This window comes from Panthera pardus, unplaced genomic scaffold (assembly GCF_024362965.1).
Source record: "Panthera pardus isolate Hobbes unplaced genomic scaffold, ASM2436296v1 HiC_scaffold_2, whole genome shotgun sequence".
NCBI lineage: Eukaryota > Metazoa > Chordata > Mammalia > Carnivora > Felidae > Panthera > Panthera pardus.
In genome coordinates this window covers 88,589,475-88,615,000 of record NW_026526765.1, presented here as the reverse complement: position 1 = coordinate 88,615,000, position 25,526 = coordinate 88,589,475, and the positions used below count along the sequence as shown (strand labels likewise).

The following is a 25,526-nucleotide window of genomic DNA, read 5'->3' as shown; positions in this document are numbered from 1 at the left end:
CCATTTTCATTTAGAAAGAGGTCTTTCCTTCAGTTCTTGGAAAAATACTTCAATTCACTCAATAAAGATTTCTTCCTTTCAATTTTTGGTTTCTCTGTCTCCTTTTGTTCTAATATCTAGGCTTATGTGAGAACCTATTCTATCAGTTAAGTTGATATTTGACATTACTGTTATTTGAACTTATATACTTTTAGTTGTACATTTATAATATTCCAGATTCCTCTTATCCCTGTTTTTTTAACTATTGAATTAGAAATTTCATTCTTTAATTCTTGTTATTGTTCTGAAATTTGTACATTTCTGTATCTTTCATTGTGATTTAGCCTTAAGGTCTTATTTTCTATATCTCTGTGAATGTTAGAACCCCAGATCGACTCTCTTTAGTCTATATTCACTATCTAACACTTTGTGGCTACCTAATGCTTACTGCTATCCTTTGACTTTGATCCATTTGTGACCAAAAGAACATTTGTTAGTGGGTCTGTTTGTCTGTATTTATCCAGCATTTCTATTTCTACCAAGTAGGGTCATATTGCAGAGTTCAATCTGTTATGTTGCTTTACAGAGTAGTCTACCCATAGCGATTGTCATCAAATATAAAAATATGTTCACACATACATGTAGGTATTTTTTTTTAATTTTTTAAAATATTTATTGTTGAGAGAGAGACAGACAGACAGAGCACACATGGGGGAGGAGCAGAAAGAGAGAGCCACAGAATCTGAAGCAGCCTCCAGGCTCTGTCAGCACAGAGCCCCACGCAGGGCTTGAACCCATAAACCATGAGATCATGACCTAAGACAAAGTTGGAGGCTTAACCAAATGAACCACACATTTGCTTTTTTTGTTTGTTTGTTTTTGCTTTTTGTGTTTTTGCTGCTTTTTAAAAAATTTTGCACTGGTGTAGGTATTTGAAGTTATCCAGTGAAATAAAACAAGTGCATGGTTTTATGATTCCACATAATATAATTTTTGTTAGCACTAACCTTATAAAGAGAGCTAGGTTATTTTGTCTAAACCAAATAATCCTTTACAAATGACACCTTTCAAAGCCTCTGTAGTTGTAGAGAGGACGCTCTTTAACCATCTCAGCTCAGTTTGATAAGGAATATTGCAAACAGCAGTGTATTATAATCCCTAATAAGAAACCCTTGTATTTGTTGCAGGGAATGAGATATGGAAGTACCTACCAGACCTTCTGAACTTTGAACAAAGTTAGAAAGCCTGGCAACAGTTTATCCCACTAAACAATGTGTTGGCTGACTTAGAAAACAACTTCTATATTTGAACCGTGGCTTGCATCCCTCTAAGTTAGCCATAGCAAATGTTCTTCATTATTTTAAAAGGTAGAGAGTAGGAGGGGGAGTAAAATATGGGCCTCAAGCATTTTTCCTCCAAAAATAAAAATAAAAAGAGAAAGGGAAGGAAGACGCCTAAAACAATATTACGCTGCATTCTGCACTTTGTCGTTCAATGCTTTACAATTGCCTAATTGTTCATCAGCGTCACTAAAGAAATGCCTTTTATTTTCTCCAGGCACTTAGAGATGACTAAGTGTCACTTAGTCAATTGGGAGAACAAAGAAGTCAATTTATGGATCACATTTTCTCTGTTTCGTTGTTCTTGAAAATAATTCACTTTATTGGTTTAGTGTTCTGGAAAGGTGAGGGATTGACAGGCTTGAAGTACAGAAATATCATCCCAGAGATTCAGGCTGCACACACACATTTCTATTTGAAACTAGAGGTGAAAAGGTAAGAGTTTTTTAGTCTCTTCATGTAACAAACTACTCTAAAAATTAAACAATACTAAAAACTTCTGACTTCCTTCATGCACATTTCACCTGAAAATAGTTACCCGTCTGCATTTTTCTTTCCACACCAATCCTATTAATTAAGCTAGCCCTCAATCATCTCTTTGGTACATATAGAAAGTAGTTATTTAGCATTACAACATAAAAAGCTTAAAATACCATTTCTGTAATTTTCCTCTACTTAAAAGGAGTATTACTCTGCAGAAGTTGGGAAAATATGTACCATGGAAAGAAGAAAATAAAAATTATCCATAATTTCATACCAGAGAAAATCACCATTAACATTTTTATATAATCTTGTCATAATTTTCCTATACTCATGTTAACAAATTGTAATCCTATGAATATATTATAACTTCATTTTTTTTATTTGTGAACATTTATAAGAGATCAAATATTCCCCTAAAATGATTCCTAAATTATTGCCCATAAATGAACACATCTAGTTTATTAAGCCATTCCCTTTCTATTGGACAGCCAATTTACACTATGTATGACCACAAATAACATTGAAATGAGTATCATTGAACATGTCTCTGTAAGTATCTCTATCTTCTTAGATTAACTTGTTTGTAGTGGATTACCAAAAGATACTGAAAATTTTAAGGTTTATACACAGTATATGGCCAAATCACCTTTTCCAAATTTACTACCCTCAAAGTAGAGTTAGTTTTACTTTATATTCATATCTTTGAATGGTGAAATTAACACCATAACTACCATTGGACAATGGACTGCCTTGACTCAGGCTCCAGCTATTGGATTTTTCTATTAGCTTATATAGAAAACTAAATTTACTATGGAAGAAGGTATACTCCTTTATTTTTATTCTTGTACTTTTCCAGCATAATCTTAGAAAGGAAATAAACTTAATTTTATACTTTTAATTATCTTTTAATCTTGTATACCGGTAAGCCTCTGAAATAACTCATTGCTATTTCAATCACTTCAGTGTAAATTCATGCCTTAGAAATATGGAATGTATTCACATAACTACATGTTTCCTTATCTTTTAAGAAAGGTGTCTAATTATGGAATATGTCATTATGCTCTTTAAAAAAAAACATATGCTATCCTTTTCAAATTAAACTAAAAACTTTTGAGGGTCTGGTGAGAGAAAAATTTAGAGAAAAAGTTAGAGAAAAAAATTGGAAGAAAGATGCACAGATGTTTGCTATTCCCTTTTAATCACTTTTTCCCAGAAATTGTTCCTTTCACTAGAATTTACTAAATATGGGAATTAAACTGCTGCAGAGTACAATCTATATCCACAAATGAAATTATCTAGTTATATTCAATCTATTCTGTATTTTTGAATGGCAAGTGCATTTTCCATATGCATAGTGAGCATTGAAATGCACTACAGCCACAAATTGCGATTAGAAAAGCTGCTTGTTTAGCAGTTTCAAAGGGAGGCAACATGACAATCAAACATGGAAAGCAGATGGAAAATTTATTTTAGGACATGTAGCAATAATACAGAAATTAGGGAGCAATTAAAACATGAAAAAAAATCAGTTTAGCTGAGAAAGTGAATCCAAAGTTATTTCAGTTCACTTCCCAATTATGCTTGTTCTTAAACGAAGATTTGAATTAGGAAGAATGAAATCTGAATATTCTTTCAGCAAATAAGGTACAACTGAGAATGACATGTAGTGATTGTTCAAAACAATCTTAACCAGAGCAATTACTCAATACTAGCATTTATTTTTAGATGGTAATTCCCCATATTTAGACTGTTGGCTAGATATCAGCAGTGCCAGAAACTCATTGTATTCAGCTTTGTATACTTTTTAATTATTTTTTTAAATTAAAATTTCAGTTTTAAGTACATTGCATAACGTTTAAGTAGACTGCATAATAGTAAAGGCCTGATGAGTGATTTTCTCATACCTCTTGTGCCAAACACATCAGGAGAAATTAACGTGACCTTTGAAAATAAATCCTTCTGTAAGTCACCATTATTGGACTTGGCGGGAACATGCCAAGGCACAAGGATACCTTTGTAGGAATATTTGCAGTTCTACATGTAATGAACTATAGCATTAGGTAGAAGTTAATTCCAGACACTTACCCAGAATTCTCGCGCTGCAGTGCTGGAGATTGACACAGAAGGCAGCAGGCAAATCCTGAGGAGACGGGGCTGGTGGAAAAGCCTTGGGTTTGCCAGGGTCTCGGGCTGGATTCCCCGGAAGTAGATCCTAACCCGAGGATTCAGGTGTAAGTGGTTTAATAGGAAAGTGCTTCCAGGAGAAATCAATACAGGAGTGCAGGATCCAAGACAAGGAAGAGGTTGAAGCTAATCAGGCGCTATTTCAGGCAAAGGCCCTGGAAGGTGGTGTCAGCCTGATCCAAAGAGAAGTTTGAAGTGTTAGTTATGCCTTAGTTTATCCCAGTTACATAAATGCACCTCAGAGAAGACATAACTTGCTTAAATTAAGTTGTCACCAAATAGCTGATAGGTCTCCTCAAGAGTTAATAAAATATTGAGTAAATAACATCAGATTCCACTTCTGATGCATCGGACGTTCAACCTCTTTGAGAAGCCTGTGCTATTGGGTCTTTGCATAATTGCCAACCCAACACCATGACTACTCAATTTGAGCTTCTACAGTGGAAAAGACAGTGGTTCAGATTGGTTCAGATTGTTTTTATTTTTAGTCAAACATGATTTGTATTTATTGAAAAAAATTAAACAGGTATATAATGATCTGATGAAAATCCTCCCTTTGATTTCCCCACCTTAACCCACAGGTATGATCATTATTAATTATTTAGTATGTACCTCTTTTAGACCATTGACTGAAGTTGTATCTGTAACTGTTTATTGAAATACCCAGATCATTCCTGATTCTGTCATCGCTTTAAAAAAGTATATGAATAAAGGGCAAGTTTCTCTGTCCTCCTTCTCTTCAGATGCAACTTCTAGAAATAATTGGCTTGGTATTCATTTTCCCTATTTTCCTATATATATCTGATATATATATGTATTTGTATAGATATGGTTTTAGAAAAATATGTTTATTGCTCAATGCAATGCTTTTTCTGGTTAAAAATATAATATGCACAAATTTCCAAATCTATATATATATATATATGTCAATTATCACATTCTGTTTAATTCTTGTATAATTTGCACTTTATACGACACATCATAATTTATTCACCCATTCTGTCTTACTGTACATTAGATTATTTCTATGCATTGCTTCAGAAATAATACTGAAATAAACACTTTTTTACTGATATTATACTATTGCTTTGGGGGAATATATTCCCCCAAACAGGACTTCATGTCAAGTGTGTTTATTTTTTTATTTAATATATATCATCATTACAGCAGTTTTCAAAAATAATGAAAAGTCTCTAAAACACAGATTTTACAAAATATATATATATATATATATATATATATATATATATATATAACTTAGTGGGAGGGAATATATAACTTAGTGGGAGGGAATATTATATATTTTATAAAACAATGCAGAACAATATATGTTAAAGATGAAAGAAATCTTTGAATTGTTTTAACAATCTTTCACAAAATCCCCAAACATTTTTTATATGATACGATAAAGCCATTGCATGACGTGCATGGCCTCATCTCACGTAAGAGAAAAAAATCTCTCAGCCAAAAAGAACCTTTAAAATAATGTCTTTATTTGTCTCTCATTATACCTCATGCAAGAATACACGTTCCACAGCGGTACTCATTTAAGTTCTCCTTTTTCTCACTTTTTTTTATTCGCACATTCAAGATGTTTCTGTGTTTCATTTTTAATGACTATTAAAAACCTCTACTTTAATTCTAATCTGGATGCTACTGTCTCTCTTCACTTTCCTTTTCTTCTTGGGTCCCCATTTCAAATAAAAGCATAGGCAAAAGGAAAAAAGAAAAGAAGAGAAACTAAGTGGGAAAGCTAGAATTCTCTTAAAAGGGAGGTGACAGAAAAGCAGATAGACCTTCCTACCTATCTTTTTATTAGGCAGAAATTTCTTAAAAGGTTTGAGGTTATTTTAAACAAATATATGCAACACAATAAAATGAGGCCAAATATAAAAGTGAAACCTATAATGCACACCACAGATTTCTATAGGATAATTACATTGTAGTCTAGAATTTGGCTTTGACCTTCTTCATAACAGAAGAGTGAAGTTTTGGGTTCTGTTGAGGGTATACAAAGCAAAAAAGCACATCACTCCCAGCCTTAAAATAATAAAAACATTCAGATACTCAATAGAATCACAACTACTTTTGAACCCACAACTACTTTTGAAGTTAAGGTCTCAGGGTAACTAACCTGAAATCTAAGGAAACACAGGAACCTTCAAGGAAAGACAAGATATGAGCACTTACTGTCTTAACACCACACAGTCCAGTAAGAATGATTTAGCCAAAAATTTCAACCAATTGGTAGAGGCCAAATATGGGCTAATGTGAGGATAGTGAACATCTAGAAGAACAGACACAGGGAGGATTCATACTTACTCACCAAGTCTTCTCCAAAGACCTCACCAGGTATACATAAAAACTGGAGCAAACTTTTTAGAATTAATAATTAATATTTCATGCAAGCTGTTTCAATAGATAGAAAAAATCCCATTTTATTAAATGAACACTACCTTAATACAAAACAGAATTGTAACCGTAAAAGAAAATAAAATGCGTGCTAATTCCACTTAAAAAAAATACATAAAATCCTGAATTGAAATGTTGTATAACCTAATTCTACAGCATATTTTTAAAATAAAACAATCGTAGTTGATTAATAGTTATCTCAGAATAGAGTGGGTGGGGAATGGGACTAGGCAGCAGGGATAAAGGAACAAAAAGTAAAACAAAATAAATGAAATAGAAGCAGGGTCATAAATGGACTGATGATGATAGTAAGCTTTTTTATTTATTCCATGTACCTGAGTTTTAATTAAAACGAAGATAGACCAGAGCAAGGAGCAGTTATGGGACATCACATGAAATGTTCATTTTTTGGAGATGGACATCACCCTAGGAGAGCTAGTATGGTTTTCTCCCTGCTAGTCTGCATCCTCCCTCCACCAGCAGGCAATGTCATCTGGTTGGTCTTGTTTCTGTGAACAAAAATTTATAAGGCATTTTATATCACTACCTAACAAGAATCCTGTGAATTTAAGATTATGTAACCTCTGAGAAGGCAAGACGCACATGGTCAAAACACAAAAAACAAATACACATGGTCCGAATTTCACAATACAGAACAGTGAAAATTAGAAAGTAAAAAATAATAATAACATCACCTAGATATAGAAGAAATATTAGGCACATATCATTATAGACATCTCTTTAGTCACATCTCTAGACGGAGGAGAGAGAAATGTAGAAATAAGAGAAACAATTTCATAAACAGAAATGCACTGCACATGTCACTCTAAAATAAAGTATTAAATTAGTTTTATTTAAATGCAACAAAAGAAAAAGGAAATGAAGTGACACTGGAATAACTGCTAACTTCACATAAACATTTCTTCACCACAAGATATGTTAGTTTCTAAAATATACCTATAAGGTTGAGGGGGGAGAAAGACTGCAAATTCTTTAGGCATTAAAATAAAATCTTAACTGCATTAAAAATTTCTAGATGCCAATTAACTCCCAGGTATTAAATAAAAGTAATTCACTTGGCACTTGTTTACACCAGAAATTTTTAAAAATATGTCCACAAATTCTTTGACAAAAGATAAAACTAACTCACCTGGAGAATGGGAAAGAGTAACCTCTGAGACTAGGACATGAAGGGTGTTGTGACTTTTATTTTTCTTTCTTCCTTGGACCCCTCATTCTGAGGGAAGCCATATACTATATCATAAAGACACTCAAACAGCTCTAGGGAGACATCTACTTCGTGAGCCACTGGGGCTCCTTGGGAACATTAGCTAGGGACTGAGTCCTTTGCCAGTAGCCATTGGTGATCCTCCAGCTGCCCCTCCAGCCCCAATAAAGCTTTCTCAGGACTCAGTCCTAGCCAACATCTTGACTCATGAGAAACACTGAATCAGAACCATCTCACTAAACCACCCCCAAATTCCTAACCCACAGAAACTATGACTTACAAAGGTATGTAGCAATAGATAGCTAAAACAGCCTTTTATTCCTAAATTATAAAAATTTTGATTCAATTACTCAGTACTCAAAAAGAATCAAATCTTGCCATTTGCCACAATGTTCATGGAACCAGAGTATATCATGCTAAGTGAAATAAGTCAGTCAGAGAAAGACAAATAGTATACACTTTCACTCATATGTGGAATTTAATAAATAAAACAGATCAACATAGGGAAAGGGAAGGAAAAATTAGGTAGAAACAGAGAAGGAGGCAAACCATAAGACACTCTTAACTATAGAAAACAAACTGAGGGTTGCTGGAGGGAAGTGTGTGGGGGGAGGGGCTAAATGGGTGATGGGCATTAAGGAGGGCACTTCTTGGAAGGAGCACTGGGTGTTATATGTAAGTGATGAGTCACTGGATTCTACTCCTGAAACGAATACTACACTGTATGTTAACCAACTTGAATTTAAATACATAAATTAAAAAAAATTATTATATCTTCAACACTGGATTTTGTTTTTTCATTTGTCTTTTCCAGAAGAGTTAAATATTTGTTTTGACCTTTAAATCAAATGATAATTTAGCCAAGCATAAAATTCACGGGTCACACGTCCTTTCCCTCACACCTGTGTAGGAGTTGATAGTCCATTTTCTGGCACTGAACATTTAATTAGCTTCCTTAGTACAGTTTTTCCATTTAACCACTAAGTAATTTGGTTCTAAGTTTTTTTAATATAAAGTTTGTTTAAATTTTTTTTAGATTTATAGAAAAACTTTGAAGGTCAAAGACACTTCCCATATACTCTGTACTCATTTTCCTCTGTTACTAACATCTCACATTACATTGAGTTAGAAGACTTAAATATTTCCAAAATGAGAGGAGTGATTCTGACTAGAGATTAAATGTGGGATTATGGTAATATATAGATTTTGAAGCTCTCACCATGGATAAGGCTGCCTAGGCAGTAAATTTACAAGGACAATCTAGGGGAAAACCTTAAGGAAACCCAATGCTTAATGGCTAGATAGAGGGGGGAATGAGACTACAAAGTAAATAGAGAGAGAATAATGGCCAAAAACATAGGAAAAACCATGAAAGTATAGTATTACATAAGCCAGTGCTAGAGTATTTCTTGTAAGGAGTAGTTGGGGTTATCAAATGCTATAGAAAGATCAAGAAAAATAAGTGTTTCTTAGATACATGATGTAAAGGTCCCTCTTTAAATATGAAACAAAACTCACCAAGTATGGCCATATTGCAGTTTTTCAAAAGAAGGGTGACATGCTGGGGAATTCTAATAAAGATAATGCAATATCTTTTAAGATTCTTAATTACAATTTTCAATTGAATGTAAGGCAAAATTGCAATCATGGAAAGGAGTCTATACCTAGAGTAGTGACTTCAGGTTCTGCATTTACAATTATAGTATACATGCCTTAACCTGTGTTTGAGGAATATTTCAGAACGTGGATATCTCCTAATCAACTGTGATTAGACCAAGGGTAGATCTTTGATATTACACAGCTCAGTCAGAGTCCTTTCTCAAGTCCAAATTAGAATTGAGAGTAAGAGAGGAGTGTCGACTTCTTTGTGAGATTATAATCATAACAAAAGAACTTGAAGACCATTTTGTCTCCAGTGTGGTTTGTATAGGCCAGAAAGCCATCTTCTCTGAAAGAGGACACTTGTTCCGATCTCTGTCTCTCATTGATTTAATTCTCTCCCTGTGTATGTTTTATTTGCCACTGTAATATCCAGAAACTACCTGTTTTTCAATGTGTACTTCAGCTCCAGAATTTCCAGGCTATATCACTATTCATAATTTCCAGTTCTTTTTTTAAATTTTTTTTTAACATTTATTCATTTTTTGAGAGACATAGAGAGAGCACAAGCAGGGGTGGGGCGGAGAGAGAGGGAAACACAGAATCTGAAGCAGGCTCCAGGCTCCGAGCTGTCAGCACAGAGCCCGATGTGGGGCTCGAGCCCACGAACCGCGAGATCATGACCTGAGCCGGAGTCGGACGCTTAACCGACTGAGCCACCCAGGAACCCCATAATTTCCAGTTCTTAATTTACATTTGAAAATTATGTTTGTAATTCTAAGGGCATAGTAAATACAGTTATTTTACAATCCGTGACCAGTAATTTCATTGCCTAGTGTGCCTGTGGATCTATTTCATTGTCTATTGTGTTGCTTGTTGCTTATGTTGTCTTTTCCCCTCATCTTTGGCTGTGTGCTTAATGTTTTTGAAAAAAAATTGCAGAAACAATTTGAAGGCTGAAATGAAGTTATCTTCCTTCAGAAAGAATTTCCAATTACTTTTGTCAGGCATCTTGGGACACAAGCAAAACAGGTGATCTGAAGTTAATTTCAAGATTTGAGGTTTTCTGTGGAAACCAGATACCTTAGAGCTTGTTCAGTGCTTGAAAGGATTGCATTACTTTCTATTGGTCCCTACTCCTAAGGCGTGGGTGACCCTTAGGGGTTGTTTACCAGGGCTACCCTCCTTTGCTAAGCCTTGGGCTCAGCTTTTGTTGCTCTAGATCAAAGAAATCGTCAAAGATACTGCTCAACTCCTCAGAGTTCTTTCTAGATCTGAAAATGTCCCCTGCACAGAAGGAACTCCAAAGATCTTTGGATTTCTATGTTCTCCTGGATATTGACATGGTTACTCCTATCATTTTGAACTCCAATATTTCTTTTGGTTGATGATCATGTTTTGTGGGCCCAGAAATTTATATGATTTATGGACCCATCTTTTGGAAAAGGACACAAAATCAGACACAGAGTCTTGAAAGGAAGCATACAAGTGAAAAACCCTGGAACCTAAGCTTCATGGTAAATCCTCCTCTGCTAGGCTTCACTTGGTGGTTTGGTCCAAATTACCTGGTCACCAATTACTACAAGTTCAAGGCACTTTCCTGGATCCTTAAAGGAATGTACGCTATTCAGTGTGGTGTGATACTCACATCATGAAGAGGAGCAGAGCTAACAGATCAGAACATCTCTCTCTTTTCACATGCATCTGCTCTTTGAATGGAATGGCAGTAAGAATCAACCCCATTATTTAGATAGTTATTTATATCTCACTCTCACTCTTTTTTCCTCATATAAGTAAGCATATTTGAATCTGCAGAAGCTAAATTTGCATGTGATGCAACTCCATTATTATCTGTAATTTTTCTTTCGAGGGCTTCTTTAACACAAAAGCTGCTTCAAAGTGCATGTTCTAATTTCAGATGAATGCATATTTTTAGCTATTTTTTTATTGTTCATCACAAACTTTATCACACTATTGCTAGTATTATAATCTGCATGGTTTATGTTTTTTGGAATTTTTGAGATTATGCTCAGACCAAACAGTTAACTTTTTAATGTTTTGTGTATGCACTAAAAGAACGTATATTTTCTGTTATTGGTAAGAAATCCTCTATAAATCAACTTGATTAAAGCTATCAAATGTGTTACTAAAATTCTCTGTACCCTTATTTATTTTTTGTCTATTTTATTTGTTGATATCCACATAAAATGCCTAATTGCGTGTGTTTCAGACTTTTTAAATTCTCCAGTTAGATCCTAATTTTTTTACCTTGTTTCACAGATTATTTGGAATTTCTGGTCCACCAGCTACCATTTTCTGCATGCTAACAGAATGGACAAAACATGAACACATTAAGAATTGATGTGTACACAGCCGAGGTGTACATTTCCTGCCATGACATAGTAACAGGGTTTGGATTTAGATTTCCATAGGAAATAATTACAAAACTGGATTAAATTTCTAAAAGAACTGTGTTAAGACATTGGCCAATAGGCGGCTTAGGACCATTAAGGTAAAGAAAATGGGAAAACTCTACAATTGCCTGGCTTTCTGCCTGGAGGCACATCCGCTTTGCAAACTGTGAAACTGGGAGAGCAGAATGTTGCTCTTGTTGAAGTGACGACCCAGAGACTGGAGTTCAGGGAGGCTAAGGTAGCCAGGGGTTGCAGGCTAGAGTTGTGGAGAAGGGGAGATAAGCAGAAAAGGAGCTTCAAAATTCAGCACGAGAATTCTCTTGAATCTTTGCTGAATACTCAACTATGTACGCAAGGGCAAAGAGGGGGCGGGGGCTTTAAGCTGAACACTTTCCAGAGCGCACAGAGATGTGAGAGCCCGTGATGTTCACTCAGGGAATTTGGTAAAAACCTCAGAAGAACCATGTAAGACTAAACTATCCCTACAGTAAAGGAGAGCAAAATTTTCAGCCCACCCCAACAAGTGTTGAAAATGCCAGGGAAACCACAAGTAAAATCTAAAGCCCAGCAAGATAGCAGAATACAAGGTCAATGTACAAAACCATTTTTATGTGTATATACTGGCAAATAAATGATTACAAATTAAAATTTTTAAATACCATTGAAGCTAGCATTAAAATCATGGATTATTTAGAGATAAACTTCACATAATATATCCAGATGTGAGACCTAGGTATTGAAAAATCACAAAAATTGTTGTGAGAAATTAAAGGAGATTTTAATAAATGGAGATATCTACTATGTTCATTCATCAGAATACTCAATATTAAGAGTCAATTCTTCTTAAATTCATCTGTAGATTCAATGCCATTTGAATTAAATCCAAGCAAGGTTTTTGGGTTAAAATAGAAAAGATTGATAATACCAAATCAAGGATATGGAGCAACTGGAATGCACATCATTGGTGGAAATACAAAGTGATACAGCTAACATATTAATCTTCTCTTGCTGCGTAACAAATTACCATCAGCAGCAGCTTAAAAAACCCATTTAGTATTAATTCATGGTCTTTACAGAGCAGAAATAGGGAGGTCCTCTGCTTAGGGTCTCACAAAATTTCCATTAAAGTGTGGCCAGGGCTAGGTTCTCATTTGAGGCTTGGGGTCCTTTTCCACCTCCCTCGGGTTTTTTGGCAGAATTAATTTGATGGTGGAATTCATGGAAGCTCACTTGAATGAGCAAGGGCAACAGCAACTCTAAAGTGATTTCAGCACAGATTTGTATGCAAGGTAATGTGTTGACAAGAATGATATCTACTCACATTTGCCACATTTAACTGGTTAGGGGCCAGTCACAGAGTTTGCACACACTCAAGGCATGGAGTTATAAAAAGTATGAACACCAAGAGACAGCAATCATGAGGGTTGACATAAATTCTCTTCCATAGTCAGGCTGAAAATTTTTCTGGTAGTTTCTTATAAAGGTAAGTCTACACTATAACCCCACTACCACTTCTAATCATATTTGCCAGAGAAAAATTAATGCGTATGTCTGCATAAAGATCTGTATGCGAATGTTCATAGAAAATATATTTATAATAGCCCCAAACTGGAAACAATTCTAATGTCTAGTCACTGGTGAAATTATGAGGTATATACAATGGAATGTTTTTCAGTACTAACAGGGAATAAGCCACTGACACATGCAACAACATGAATGAACCTCAAACATCTGTGCTAAGTAAGTGAAGCCATACACAAAGACTACATTCTATTTAAATGAAATTATAAAGAATTTTATGTAGAACAAGAAAAACATAATATGTCACAGTGCCAGCAAGCAGGCTTATGGTTGCCTGGTACCAGGCATGAGGGGTGGAGATTGACCAGAAAGGAGTAATTTGGGATAGTAATGATATCCTGTATCTGCTTTGCAGTGGTAGCTTTCTGCACGTACATAATGTCAAATATACGCCTGGCACTTGGCATACCCTTTTCAATGTCATATCCCATCCCTCCTGGGCAGGAAGTAGAGCATGTGAAGAAATGAGATGTCCATCTCACTGCTGAGATCAAGGATGATAACATGAGTTCATAGTGCACTCAAAAAAAAAAAACAAAAACAAAAACAAAAAAACCTCAACATTCATATGCCCGACTATATGGAAACTGGAGTAAAGGAAATAAATGTGGGGTTTATTTCTGGATAGGAAGCCTCTGAGGGTGGATAGTGCAGGGGGTGAGAACATATTTACTCTGGCTACTCAGAGAATTCAAATTGGTACAGAGCAAAATAAAAACAGAGATATACTAGATGCATTGAAAATGAGAAGAAGGTTAAATGAAAAAGAAGAAATAGGTGAGCTGTAGGTACAGGGGAAAGAAAGGTACAGGCATGCCATGGGTGATGACAAGGTTCAAATCTATAGAAACAGAATTGAGATACTTAGAGTAAGCATGCCGAATCCATAATTTTGGAAGATATATGAAGTGGAAGTTCAATCTGCCAACCTTTAAGTGAAGTAATTAAATATTTGAAATAAGATTAAAGAATAGACGGGAAGCCTGTAAGTTATGGCCGTGAAGATGGGATGGTCATGATGCAAACAGATACGGGGGACTTCAACAGATGTATCACAGGAGTGAAGTAACCAGAGGACAGTAACTGTTCTATTCTGAAAATATTCTTATCAAAACACCAATCTCTCCCAAAATATGCAAGGTCAGAAATCACCTTAGGAAATGAGACTGTGGGCTGCCACAATAGCACCTACACATGTATTGAGCCACAGGTTAAATCAAGCCATCAATGAATTTAGGTGCCACGAGAGCCGATATTGTTTTGGCTGATTCTTGCATATACAGAGTGATGTGAAAGATTCATTTGAACAGGATTTTCTCTGCCACTGGCCCTTCTAGTAAACTGTTTATCAACCTAATTTATCAAGTTAATTTCAACGAACTAGATGCCAGTCAGAGCCCTTAAAAAGAGAAAGCAGTAAAAGGAATTTTGAAATGTTGGGATAAAGCAAAATCAAGAGCTGAATGTAGTCAGCATCTCTATAATCATGATGTAGGGTTCATACAAACCAAGCAATTTCAGGCAGAGAAGACCCAGTTGTCTATGTATGAGCTTCCCATCTTATGTATAACAAAACTATAATGTTCAGTAAGCAGTTAAGCTCCCTGAATTGATTTAAAATATTTTCCCGTGTGGAGACAGAACATTTTTTTAGGAAAAAAAAAGTCTACCAAATGATCTTACTAAAGCATGGTACATATCTAACTTTGGTGGACTTGCTCATAATGCCGGCAATGCTTACTAAGGAGTCAAGCAGGAAAGAAATGTTGCTTTCGATTAACCTCAACCAAAACCTAAAGGTTGTTTGTTACTGTAGGTGAGATTATAGAGCAGAGAGATTGATTCCCCACGATAAATAGAGATCTGTAAAATAGCATTGATGTTTTATTTTATTTTTCTATTACAGATGTTCTTGATGATGGTGTTATAAAAAGGATAGCATGATCATATCTAACATAAGCAGAAATGTCAATGTGTAGCCATGGAAACAGCCTGGCAAGCCAGTGGTAACCTACCCTTCATGTGGATTATTTTTCTTCTAAATGACTCCTTGGACAACAAATGTATAAACATACAACTATCAAAAATATAAAAATAAGACATGTGTAGATTGAAAACAGTGCTACCCCAAATTCACAACTCAACTCAAATGCCTCAGGTCACAAATTCATGCCTCCAGGGATAGTATAAAAGAACAAACTATCTTGGCAAGAACTCCTGGCAGATGGATAACTGGGACCTGCTTGGAAGAAGCAGTTCTACCTGGCTCCAGAGGTTCATTACTTCAGGGGGATGTCAGCCCAGAACGACACACTTTCTGATTTTCCAAGAAAATCAGGAAATTAGGTTTGTATGTAAAATCATGTAATTTTTAATCTTGTCGGCTTATTTTAATTTTAAAACATTTATAGACCAAACAAGTTTTATGTGTTTATGTTTTTCAGGGAGAAGCCAGTCTCTGGCCCAATTTTATATCTGGGCCAATGGACTATCAATTTCATCTGATTGATTTACTGATTGAGATTTAGTTGCATCCATATATTCATTTACTTTCTTTGGATTCATTATATAAAGCCCAACGGGTGGCTTCAAAAGAGAGGCTCAGAATTTTTAGGTAATCGGCAAATGAGCTGAACTTTATCTCTTTATGGAACCTTTAGAAGAACTTTAAATAGGTAATTTAGGATTTAATTTTGTTCACAGAGTAAACAATGGAGTGAATTATGAAACTGGACATTGTGAATCCATCATTTAAACCAGTTAACTTAGTCTCAAAAGCATCTGATTATTTCATGTGGAACACACTATTTTGGTTTTCTGTAGAACCTAGTTCACTGAATATAAACTACTCTTGCTCTACATAGGTACAAGATAAAGGTCTGAAGAGACCGTGGCCTAGGGCAGTTTGGATTTGGTTTACAAATATTTTAAAGATGTCAGAAATACCCCAGAGTTGTGCAAGGGCCAGAGATTAAGAGATTCAATCTAAGAAAAGAAAAAAGAAATCCCACTAATGATATGAGGAATTGGACAAAGGATGACATTAATGATACCCACTTATATTTTGCTCTGACAGTTCATTTGAGATGTGTGTGTGTGTGTGTGTGTGTGTGTGTGTGTGTAATGTATTTATTTGAAAATAGAAATATCTTTCTGAAGGAAGGCTTAGTTTTTTTACGACCAAAGCATAGCTAATGCAGCTTAAATAAGCAATAATTGGTGTTGGTAAAAACGTGTTTGAATTTTAATTAGAAAGTTGGAAAATTCTGATGTTTAAAAGAAAAATATGAATTTACCAACATGAGGACTTCTTCCAGAACTTCAAATTGGGGTTCTTATATTGAAAACAATAATTATTACTGCAATCGTTATTATTATTAACCAATGAAGTATTTTGTCTGCAAATGTTTCTATTGGGATTAAGTTACATGAAGAAATGTTTTTTAGAGAAAGATCTGGTACCAGTTAATTAACTATGTGCTCTGATTTTTTAAAAATAATCTTTATGGAGATAGAGAAGCTTAATAAAAGGCAACTGTTACTGATTAACCTAAATATTCTTAGTAGAAGTTTTAAATTTAGGATTCTTTAATTAGAAGCTAAGAAATTACCGGTCTACCTTCTGAACAATATATTCTTAAATCAGTAGAAGAAAAAGAATTGCATGATATCAAAAGCAAGTGTACTATCAGTTATCCATTAATTTTTATTCTGTACTTTGGAACAGATATGAAATTAAAAATTAATAAATTAAAGGAAAGGAGTTGCCAATAAACAAATAATGGAAGGTCATGGCTTCCAAAATTTCACCAACTTTATTCTAAATATTTGATATGCCAATTGCATCATTTCCCAAGACAGTTCTGAAACTTAGGGGAATTTTAAGGAGACATTGATTAGAATTAACATATACATATAATATCACTTATGGAAAATCCATGTGGATGTTGATAAATGTACACTTATGAGGATTACTTTCATGGAAAGCCAATGAGCAACTATGAAAGAAAGGAAATTATTTGAAAGCATGAAAGCCATACTTAGGCAACCATAAGGCACCACAAAGAAATCTCTTTTTTTCTACATGCCTTCTAGGAAAACAGTGTCCAGGAATTAGATCCGATCTTCTTTCCCTGCCCTGGCTTTCTTGAGGTCTAACTAACAGATAAAAAAACTGCACGCACATTTAAGGCATACAATTTTATGAGTTTAGACACATGCATACACTTGTGATACCATCACCACAATAAAGATAATAACCATTGGATCTAGTGTTTGTAGCATCTTTGATAAGGATAGGCAGCTTTGTAGAAAAGCTTAAGTTGCTTTAAATATTTTTATGTCTTAAGAGTATTGGAAAATTTATTACATTATGTGAGGGAGATCAGAGTGACCAGAGTGAAGATGTGACAATTATTAGGAAAATATTGGAAATGATAAATACTCTTCAGTCAGTGGCAAGTGCAGTGAAGAACATTGACCTCTTATTTGTGAAGTTTGCAAAGTATGTTCCAGAAAACAAAGAGAAAATCAAAAGCAAACAAAAATGCCTATCAGATGTATTCCAGCATTTTTAGCCATCTCCATTCTTACTTATTAAAAAAAGTGAAAAGTGGAGAATATCCTTGACAACAGAAAGCATTTTATGCCTGACATGCATTGTATCACTTAAATATTATGAATCCTGTCAATGCCTGTAATCAGTTCTCACATACATACGTGAGGATTCACATCGTTTCATGATTAGAACACTACATATTAGCATGCATTTCGGAAAACATTATTGCATTTGGGCTCCAAAAGTGAAAATCCTTGGAATTTGAAACTGCATATGCCAAAATCATCTTGGTCAAAAGATTCACAATATCCATTGTGAAATATATAAAATATGTTTAATATAAAATAATCTCCATTTCAAATAAAGCAGATACATATCAATATTAAGAAAGCAAAGAGCTGAGCCTAATGTTGGAGATCTCCCACTGACACGTCACTCCCTAGTAAGATATAACCACTGAAGGATGATCACATGAGACTTAACAAAGGGCCACATATGGCCCTGGGTTTAGTTATTAATGTACTGAATTATGTTTTTATTCTAATTGTTTCTTCTTTACTCTTCTATGCTTAAGGGATATGCTCATATAAATGACTGCAAGATAAATAAAGCTGACAAACACAAGTGACTGTATCTTTTGGCATTAAGATAATTATAGATCATTACATGGTAGGAATAGTCAATAGCCCCAAAGTAATATGATTAAATAAAGCACTTTAAAACTGTAATTCACCTAGCCTTTTTAATATTTTACTATTTCTTCTTTGTTGCTCCAAAGCTATGAATTTTAAGATTTATTTGTCACTACTCTCTATATTTTCTGCTGTACACACTATTTGTGGGCTATGGCAACCAATCCCCTTGGGCTTGCTTTTGCTTTAATTTGCATAAACACAGGCATCATATGAATATTCAGTGAGTGGCTTTGCATTAAGTAAGTGCCCTTAATCAGCTTTTCAGTTCAGTTTTATTGGTTGCACGCACAGTCAGTTATTTCATCCAGAAAATCTGAAGGCCCTACAAACTAACCAGGTAAGGATTGTAATTCCTTGATGCATTTAATGAAAGAATATTATCATTTGATTACATAGGTTCTGGAGAATGCTAAAAGCATGGTGGGGTTTTTTTTCCCTGTGTTTTTTTCTTCCCTTGGTGGTCAGGTGGGTGCATGATTCTCTAATTTGCATAAACATCAGATCTATGAATAATTCATCAGGGTTATTTTAAACACTAGGCTTCTACTTTGGATGGCACTAGGGTACCGCCATTTGATTGGCTGAATGCTGTTTTCATCACCAGCAGAATTCCTATAACATGAAAGCACCTAAAGGGGCTGAATTGAATATACAGTATTTGTTTTTTGAAAAATGTCTGTTATCTTTTCAAAGCAAATTGTGCTCTTCTCTCCCTCCCTAACATTAGAACTTGTAGCTTTTCATGATAATACATTACAAGCTCAAATGTGGCTACCGTTTGTAGACTTGACCGGTATCTATGATTTCTGGAGAATGGGGTAGCAGCTGTATTCTTCTAAACATGCATAAACATGAGCGACATGTAAATAAGAAACTGTCACATGCATATGGAGCCCTGAACAGCTCCATCACTAGGATCCATCTATTTCTCTTTATCAGAATATTCTCTGAATAGATAACTTTGAGGCTCTTTTATCAATTTTAAAATGCCATGGACAATTATGGCACTGTATATGCATATAGTATGCATATATGATCTGACAAATTATTTCTTGTGTAATATTTAATTTATAGTTTCCTCTCAGCCCACCTACAGATTTTTAAATTTAGTAGTTCCTTGCCATACGATAGTGACAGGAAAACTGTTAATTAAGAATGACCAGCTAATTAATTAAGATATTAGGGTGTAACTCACTCCCACGATTTACTAAAAATAAATTATGCCTTTATGCTTGTGGAGATGAGGAACACGCAGGTTTACACCATTCTTTGTTAGTTACTTGAACATTAGCCATTTGCATTTCTGGTCTCAGAGTCCTCACTGACAAGATTCTCACTGTAAGCATTTGTGATCTTGAAACATTACAGAAATAGGGGATTGGGGGATGGTATAAATTGAATTTGCTCTTTGGCACATTCCATTTTTGTTTTCCTACTTCATACAGGAATGTATCACAAATAAGATGTTGAACAATTACTGTTATGAAAGGTATAGTGAATGACATGTAAAATCAGTCTGTGTAATCAACTAAAAAGTACTTCAAGTTCATTGTATTTTCTATATATTATATGGATAAAAATACCAAAGGCATCCTTAACAACTAACAAAAAAGGCTGATAATTTCTCAGTATTTCATAGGTTTGCCACATAATTTTTTAAGTTTACTCTAAATCAATATTACACTGTATTATTTTTCAGTCTTTTTATAAACAGTATTCAAATATGAGCTTCATATGATGCTGAAGCTGAAGAAAAATGAAAACCTTTTCATTTCCTTTTCTAGCTCTCTATAAAGCTAATGATAGTGTTGGACTAGTTTCCATTTCCCTTTATTTGAATTATTTGTAGTTAGATGAGGGTCTTTCTTTCTTTTCTCTCTCTCTCTTCCTTCCTTCTTTCCTTCCTTCACTCCCTGCTTCCTTCCCTTCTTCTTTCCTCTCTCTCTTCCTTCCTTTTTTTCTCTCCCTTCCTCCCTCCCTTTCTCTCTCTTTCTTTCCTTCTCTATATCTTTAGAATCAATACACTAAAAAAATATTTTTGAGATAATATTCCTTCAATCAGAATCAACTTTCATAAGCAAATTTGACATATTTATTATTTTACCTGTTGACAAAATACTTTATAATAAATGATATGGAAAAAGGAATTCAAAACAAAAATTGTTTAAAATGAGATAAAATTGCAAATATCTCTCAGAATTCCATGTACTTATATTAGCAATTTTGTTTTACATTTAATTATAAATAATAATATTAATCTCACATCTACAGTGTGCTATATTTAATTAAATCTTGCAGGATTCAGTATGGATGCTGTTTATTTAATTATCAGCCATTAAATGTTTACAGCTATAATAAAGAGCAAGCAATCTTTACTATACTATATAGAGATTATAGATTTGGAACTAATTAACCAAACATTCTCATTCAAGTGATGCTCATTCTACCGAATACTTTTCATGTGAAATCAGCTAAACTTACATTTCTTCAATATTTAGTCCTTTCACTTGTTTCAAAACAGTCAAAAGTATTTTCTAAACAAGAAATTAATAGTTATAATTTCAGAAGAGATCTTACCCTTCTTTAGATCTATGACAGCATGTTTATAATTCTATTTTAGGTACATATAATTTTGTGCTTTTACCCTTTATATTATTTGGAATAATAACTGAAGCTCTTTTGAAGACAACATATTTTAAATGAAGTTGGAAACCACCAAGATAGTGAATGACCACAAAATTTACCTTTCATTTCAGTAAGAGATTCTTCCTAGAAGGGCAGCAGTCATCTTGTATTGCATAAGCTTTGTATAAAGAAAACAAAGCATTTGTTTTAAATTTTGGAAAGTAATCATCACAAAAATATAATTAAAATTATGACACATTACATTCCTAAGGAAGAAAAATAATTTGTATCTTTCAAATAGTCTCATTTCATGTAGTGCTTTTATATTTTTAGACATCTAAGAAGAAAAGCAGTTAGGTATATGTTTATACTGTCATTTAAAAGACATTTTTCATTAAAAAAAGATTTTTTAACATCTGATCACTCTGTATTTGGTGGATAAAAAATAAACATTCAGATACTATTATCTGTAATGTTTCCATCCTCAATGTAATCTTCTGATTAAAATTGTCAGAAAATTGTCCAAAGATTGTTTTCATGGGATTTAAGCTATTAAAGCTGTGTATATGTCATTACTAAATCAATTGGTAGTTAAGGAAAATTGCAACCAACCAGTGCTTTGATCTATATAAAATAAAACCTGGATTGGTCTACTTAAGTTGAAGCCTTAAACTTATCTGTACAAGGAACACTTGGCTATACACAAGTTTTAGAACTGAATATCACCTTAAGGCAAGAGATATCAATTATCTTTTACAGATCCCCTAGCAAGTTCATGCATCCTTATAAAAGACTGAATGTTCTCAATAAATCTAGGATGTCCTTTAGGAGTTCTTAGTCTAATTGACATGACCCATATACAAATCTCTCCACCCAGTGTCACTCTTCTCCAAGGAACCCAATCATTCACATTGGCAAATATACTTGAAATTTTCTTTTCATTTTCCTGAAATAATACTGTTTAAATCTAGACAGAAGAGACCAAGTCTTGTTTAATAACACTGTGTGTGAGTTATCCCATTAAGTTTCTTAGTATAGAGGAGGCCAAGGAGGAGGAAAGGAGATGACAGATTGGCTTACTTTTGAGTTCTCTTATTCTGATTGGAGTTCCCCTCAACTACTCTGGGGGCTTGACTCTATTGGTTAGAATTTGTATACTCAATATTTTAATGGGTAGCGTTTGCAAAGTTATTGGGTAATGAATTCATAGCTATTCTTACAATATAGTCCTTGTCATATTTAGGTTATCAGCCAATATCAGTAAAGATGCTACTGGCTTAGGTAGTATATATTTTTATTAAATTTTAAGTTCAGACTTTGTTTGCAATTTCCTAAGTACCACTGACCCAGTGGCACTCTGAACTTAGTGGTGAGGAGAGCAAAAAGTATTTATAACTAAAATTCTATTTTAAAGGTTATTTTTGAGGGAACTAAAACATTTTCAGTCTTCTATCATACCATTTATGAAGGACATATATGATATATTGAGAATCTTCCTGGGATGACTACTTAAAATAGAGCTGTAAGGAGAAATTTTAACAAGAGGCTCTTTTAGGATTATCATGTGTTCTCTTATTTGTTAGCATAGTGTATTACATTTATAAATTTTTTTTTATCGTGACTCTTGAACAAATTACTCTGGATTCAAAGAGTACTATATGCAGTGTTCTTGCATTTCTAATTTTAAGTGAGGCTGGTTAAAAAAAACTGTTTTTTTTTGTCAAGTTTTAGTATCAAAATTATATTAACCTTGTAAAATGTGTTGAGCAGATTTCCTCTTTTCTCTGACACAGGTTGTATATGAATTATCTCTTTCTTCAAATTTTGCAAAAATGCCTATAAATCTAACTGGGCCAGGCATCTTTTGAGGGGAATGTTTTTTTCTTCTTGATTCAAGTTCTGGAGTGGTAGTGATCAATTGGGTTATTTCTTCCTGTGTGTATTTCGATCATTTATATTTTTTCTAGAAAAAGGTTCTTTGCACCTAACTTTCAACTTCATTAACATGAACTTTTTCATTGCATTTTCTTATGATTTATAAAATGTCTACTATATGTGTGACATGTCCCTTTTTACATTTTGTATTTTATCTATTTGTGATATTCTATTTTTTTCCCTTGGTCACTCTTGCAAGTAAGCGGTTTATCTGTTATCAATACTTTCAAGAAGTAGTTTGGGGTCATCTATATCATTTCCTTCTCTTTAATTTCATTCATTTCTATTTTTATAGCTGTGTGGCCTTTAGTTCCTGAGAAATTGTTGCAAAGCTTTGCTCTAGCTTCAAAATTCTGTGGTTCTATAAAAAGTTATCCTATGTTTAGAAGCCAATGGAACACTCATATAAACAGAAAATGGAGTGGGATGCTATTATTAATTTGGTGAACTTATTTTTTATGTAGAAACCTTTTATCCTAAATAATCACAACCAGACCATTTCATAGGGCTATCAGTAGACTTTAGCCTTGGAGGCAATCTACTTGGAAAGACGCCTATTCTGCTATCCTGATAACATGATTTTTCTTAGTGACTTTTTAAAAACTGTATCATTTCATTTTGACAAGAGCTCAAATAGTCCACAAAATAGTATTTGAAATATGTTGTGCTCACAATTAAACACAATTACCCTAATTTCTTAGAAAGTATTTGTGAAAAGTTCACAATGCAATACACATTTTATTTATTTTTAATTTTTACAATAACATTTATTTAGTTTTGAGAGAGAGAAAGAGACAGAGTATGAGCAGGGGAGGGGCAGAGAGAAGGGAAACACAGAATCTGAAGCAGGCTCCAGGCTCTGAGCTGTCAGCACAGAGCCCAATGTGATGCGAGCCTCGAACCCACAAACTGTGAGTTCACGACCCAAGCTGAAGTTGGACACCCAACCAACTGAGTCATCCAGGCGCCCTTGCAACACACAATTGTTTTAGACTCACAGAGATCACTAATCTACTTGGGATTTTGTGTTTTACTTTCTCCATTTTGTGAGTGGACCACTAACACAAAATTATCTTAAAATCAGATAAAGCTAATGAAAAAGTGCATCAGTATTCTACTCTGCTTGCTTTGATAGTATTTTCTTAGTAAAATCCAATTCATGCCCTTGGTATTTTAACATTAAGTTAAGTTAAATTCTCAGTTAATAAATAGACACACATAAAAATCACAGACTGAATTTTTACTTGTTTCAAGAGTTGGTTTTGTTCGCTTATGTGATTGTTTAGTTGCCTGTTCAAAAATTCTTCTAGAATGAACTGGTATGAATACCAACGTTTATTCTTCCCTCTAAGCCTGGTAACATGATAAGTCATTTGGTCTAAACAAATGCTGCAGTCAAAGCTACATGTTGGAAATATTTTAAGTTCCATACCCATTTATTTTTTAATTTTTAAGTTTATTTATTTTTAAGAGAGAGAGGCAAGGGAAGAGAGAAAGGGGGACAGAGAATTGGAAGCAGGCCCTGTACTATCAGCAGAGAGCCCAGTGTGGGGCTTGAACTCACAAACCATTAAGATCATGACCTGAGCCGAAGGCAGATACTTAACGGACTGAGCCACCCAGGTGCCCCAACTACAGAAATATAATGAAATAAATTCCAAAAAGAAAATAAGAACTTTCTGGAGAAAAGGTGTTTTATAGAATATAGTAACCTTGTGGAATATGGTAACCTTGACTGACAGCTATGACATTAGAATTTTGTCATCAGTTATAGCCTCCTTACACTTTTTAAAATTTATAGTATATGAATTTGACCTACTTTAGTTAATTTTTTAAAAAGGCTCTGATTAATTTATCTGCTTTTAAAATGTAAGTAAATTTGAGGAGAGGAAAATAATTATTCAAATGCTAGTGCTATATACAAGTGGTCAAACATGTAGGAAAAACTTTATTTTAAATACAAATCATACATTACTGAGATATGTTTTAGCCATGATTATTTTCATTCCAATGTGATCAATTTTACATTTCCTTCTTAACATGATTTCAAGAGCAACTTTCTACTTATTTCAAGGTCTGTAAATTGTTTAGTTCAATATCTCGTTCCCAGATATTTGTATCAAAATATGTCTGAGCTTGCACCTATATTTTCACATTAAATTAGACCATTAAACCTAACTTCAAATACCCAACTCAGTGATTCTTTTTCTCTGAGACTACCCAAATTCCTTTGCCACCAATTTTGAAGTCTTCTGGTTACAGTGAGAAGAATTTTGCCTACCAACAGACTATTTTAATAAGTCACATAAAGTACCCTGGAGAGAATCTGATTTCACACAGAACAGAGAATAAAGTCTCAATAGTGGTTGTTTCTTGATATCTCTGAGACAATAAATGATGTTTTAAAAGTAGTAATATCAAGATTTTGGGAGTTTTTACTTATAATTAACTTACCATACCTTTGTGCAACCTGATAGGATTTTTACTTGATGG

The 25,526-nt window shown here is 34.1% G+C and overlaps 1 long non-coding RNA gene across 1 annotated transcript in view; it reads right to left on the bottom strand.

Annotated features, from left to right (window-relative positions):
* Positions 1-6,619: 6,619 nt before the first annotated feature.
* LOC109275073 (uncharacterized) overlaps positions 6,620-25,526 on the bottom strand; it is a 30,329-nt gene continuing 11,422 nt past the window's right edge. Inside the window, exons 2-3 of the long non-coding RNA XR_002083963.2 lie at positions 21,218-21,276; positions 6,620-6,907 (exon numbers count right to left, since the gene is read on the bottom strand). This is a non-coding gene — a long non-coding RNA (uncharacterized LOC109275073). The remainder of the gene's footprint in view (positions 6,908-21,217; positions 21,277-25,526) is intronic.